Raw genomic sequence first — 4,330 nt, 5'->3', positions numbered from 1 at the left:
CTCGCGCCTCTGTTTTTCAGGATTTTTGTTTTCTTTAAAGAGACTGCAGGCGGACACACTGTGGAGTCTTCTTTCTCTCTCTCTGCTGCCTCCTCTCTCTTTTTCCTTCCCTTCTTTTCACCTCCTCTCCTGCTAGCAGGGTTTCTGGTCAGACAGCTGGGCCCAGGAAGGACCCCTCCCTGCTCTGTCTTCTAGGGATGGAGGAGCCGTAGTGGCATACTGTGTGACATATTGAGCTGATCACCACGAGATCGCTGGTTCGAATCCACTAGCCACTCTACAGGGGAAAGACAAGCCATCTCCTGCTACAGAGGTTTCCAGCCTCTGAGTCCCAGTGGTGGATTCTTATTAATTCAGAATCCTTTCAAGGACAGTGTGTCTCTGGCTGTGCTGAAGGGTTTAGAGGGTGAGAGGAGGTTGGGACACGTCTCTGCTTGTGAGGGAAGCCTGGGGTCCATGTGTCATTGGGGAAAGAGGCCAGGATCCCTCACCCCACTGCATAAGGGTCACCCACATCTGATTCATTCCTCAGACATTTAGAGGGGTCTAGAGAGTGGAGTAGTTTACAACCTAGACTTCAGATCTGAGAAACTTGGCTCCAAGTCAACCTCCGAAACGTCCCAGCTGCTTGACACTAAGTGAGTATCTTCAGCTCCCGGGGCCTCAGTCCCTCCATCTGCAAAATGGGGATGATAAAAGTGTCCTATGTCAGCAACACCGAGGTTATATGAGGAAAAGAAAATAAAAGCTCTAAATTAAAAAAAAAGTGTCCTATGTCACGAGCTGTTGTAACTTCTGAGTCGACTTGGCTCCTTAAAAAGTTCTGTGTGGGGGTGTGCTCTGGTGGCCTAGTGGCAAGAAGCTGCACTGCAATCCCAGAGGTGTGCGGTTTGAATCCACCAGATGCTCTGCTGGAGAAGGAGGGACAATCTCCTCCTGTACCAGTCAGAACCAATTTAATGGTACACACACAATAATGATAAAATAAAATAATAATTAAAAAAGCTCTGTGTGTGTTACCAGATCAATAGCAGTGGCTCCATCAGTGATCAAAGTAGTGGCCAGGGACCAGCAAGTCAGGTCCAACTCCTGTTGACCCCATTACAACAGAGCAAACCCTCACTTGTTTCTGCACCATCCCATTATTGTTGTTATTGTCAGTGTTGTTGTTATGTGTCATCAAGTCAGCTGCGACTCACAGCGACCCTGTGTACAACAGCTCTGACTCCTGCCAACCTCACTGTCTCCAACACACCTGCCCCATTCCCACAGTCACTGTATCACTTCATCTCATCGGGGTCTTCTTCTCCTGCTCTGTTCCGCCACCTTCCAAGCATCATGTCCTTCTCCAAGTACTGGTCCCTCCTGATAGCATGCCAGGAGGGTACGAGACGCTCTCACCATTCTGCTGAGAAACATTCTGGCTGTACTTCCTCCGAGACAGATTTATTTGTTCTTCTGGCGATCCGTGCCCGTGATCAGTATTCCTCAACACCACCGTCATCCCAAGGAACGGATTTTTACTCCTTTTTCCTTATTCATTGTCCAGCTTTCATAGGAGCTCATTGAAAGTATCATGGCTTGAGTCGGGCACGCCCTAGTCCTCAGAGTGACATCTCTGCTCGTTAATGCTTTAAAGAGGGTCTTCTGCAGCAGATCCGCCCTTGTGTCCTTTGATTTCTTGACTGCTGCATCTGTAGGTGTTGTCTGCAGATCCAAGAAGGAAGGCATCATTGACAAGCTCCATCTTCCCTCTGTTTATCAAGATATTGCCTCGTAATCCGGCTGTCAATAGAGATTACAGCCAAGGAGATCCAACAGAGCTCAGCTCCATGCTGTGGCCTGTGGGCTTGACATCAATTCAACAGTGACAGGATTGGGTTTATAGGGATTACTGGGCACTGGATCCTATGCTGAGATCTGGGCGTGAAGTAATGTCCCCTGAATGTCTGAAGTCCACAGGGGTTACTCTCTCTGCTTGAGCCTTTTTCTTTTTTTCATACTTTCACTTTACATATGAAGGCTCAGAGATGCATAAGGAATTGGCCAGGGCCTTACAGCAGGATGTGAGTGAAGAGACTCAGAGGCTTTAGTCCTTCTAACCTGCTGCTGTCCTGCCTGCACCCCATGTTATAGAGTGGCATTTTCTTGGCTGTCATCTTTGTGGACGCAGTTCACCAGGGCTTTCTTCTACTGCCCTCTGCTTAGGTTCAAATGGCCCATTTTACAATTAGTAGTTGAACACACATCATTTGCACCAGCTGGGCTCCTTAATCTTCTTAAAGTCCCTTCTATCTGTTGATGGGGAAACTGAGGTTCAGATCAGACGAGGGAGGGTCCCAGGCCATCCCGTTTGAGCTTGGAATGGAAAAGGAAATGCTTTCTGTTCCCAGGGCTGTGGTTCCTGGAGCTGCCTGCCTGCAATTTACCAAAAGTGACAGCATCTGGGCCCGATGGTGCAGCCTGAGCCAGTGGCATCTGCAGGCCTGTCGCCTCCCACGCTGCGTCTGAAGGATGCTTGGAGGAGGGAGGGTCAAGCATGAAATATGTGTCAGGACCTGGCTGACCGAGCAGCCTGGGAGCTTGCAAGGAAGGCCAGCAGCTCTCAACTGCCCTAAGGACAGAGGGGCCATGGCCCTATTGGACAGATGGGAACACTGAACCTCCAGGATGGGAAATAAGCCATCTTATGGTCACACAGGCAATCATCTGAGTTTCTCCCACTGGCCCAGGCTGGGAGCACACACAGACCCTGCCGTTCTGGGGCGGCTCACAGTCCAATAGGCAGGGAGCAAGAAATGGTCTAGATCATTCTGTGATCTGTTGCATCGTAATAGGGCAGTGGTGGTTCAGGGGTAGAACTGTGCTGGAGACGCGGGTTCAGTTCCTGGTCAATGTACCTCACACACAGCTACCATCCATCAGTGGAGACGTATGTGGTGCTAAGATGCTGATGGAACAGTCTCAATAGGGCTTCCATACTAAGGGAGACTAGGAAGAAAGGGCTGGCAACTGACTTATGAAAGTCAAACCAAAAATCAAACTCACTATCACTGAGTTCATTCCAACTTGAAGTGACCCTGTGGGGAAAAGTAGAACTGCCCCGTTGGGTTTGGAGCAGACTGCCCATCTTTGTCCCTGGGGAAAGGCTGGGGAGTTCAAGTCTCTTACTTTTTGGTTAGTAGCTTAACACTTAACCCACTACGCCACCAGGTCTCTTTGAAAGTCAGTCAGTAAGAATCCTTTGTATCAAAATGATCCCATTCACAGATGAACCTGTGGGCAGAGCGGGACCAGACAGGGTTTGATACCACAGTGCATGGAGTCTCTGTGAGTCAGAACAGGCTCCCAATAATTACAACAACACAGGGTAATAGATGCTTAAGAAAACCAAGCCAGGAAGGGGTAGGGTCTGCCAGAGCTGGAGAAGAGTGGACATTAGGAACAGAGGAGCTCAGGGGAAGCCAATGAAGAGGTGGCATCTGAGCAGAGATAGAGGGAAGGGAGGAGAGGACCAGGTGGGTGCATGGCGGAGTGTCGGGCACAGAGCCCTGACTGTGCAAAGGCCCTGGGGCAGACAGGCAAGTGGGAAGAACTGCAGAGGAACAGTGAAGATACCTTAGCAGCTGGAGCGTGGAGGGGAGAGAAGGAGAGAAGGACAAGGAAGGGACAGTGCAGGGCATGCAGGATATGGGGACCTCAAGGAGATGAGAACCCTGGGTGCTGTGGGCGAAAGAGGGGTGAGTCCATCTCTGACCACTGTACGGGGAACAGCCAGTGGGCGAGGGTGAGGCCAGGGCCGAGTTACCCTCAGGAAAGGTGAAGAGATGGGTAATGTTAGCCCTGGTAGTCTGGGAAAGCTTCCTGGATGCGATGGCCTTTGAGGTCTACATTAAGAAAGAGCAACTTCCTTAGTCCCAGGTCCTCAAAAAGATGAAGAAAATATCACACAAAGCTTGGAATACCTTGCCCAATAATCTAGCTACTCATAAGAACACTAAAATAAAAAAAAAATTGTTCAAATTAGTATTCAAATTTTGTAAATAAATTAGTTGTTGTTGTTATGTGCCGTCGAGTCATTTGTGACTCATAGCGACCCTATGTACAACAGCCCTAAACCCTACTCTATCCTGTGCCAATCACACTGCCTCTGACACACCCATACCAATTACCCCAATCACTGAATCAATCCACCTCATAGAGGGTCTTCCCCTCTCGCACTGTCCCTCCAACCTCCCAAGCATGATGTCCCTCTCCAAGGACCTGTCCCTCCTTGCAACATGCCCAAAGTATGTCAGATGAAGCCCCAGAATCCTTGCCTCCAAGGAGT

The sequence above is a fragment of the Elephantulus edwardii genome, unplaced genomic scaffold, assembly GCF_000299155.1.
Source record: "Elephantulus edwardii isolate Elephantulus edwardi_28Jun2011 unplaced genomic scaffold, EleEdw1.0 scaffold00185, whole genome shotgun sequence".
Lineage (NCBI taxonomy): Eukaryota > Metazoa > Chordata > Mammalia > Macroscelidea > Macroscelididae > Elephantulus > Elephantulus edwardii.
This window is presented reverse-complemented; position numbering follows the sequence as displayed.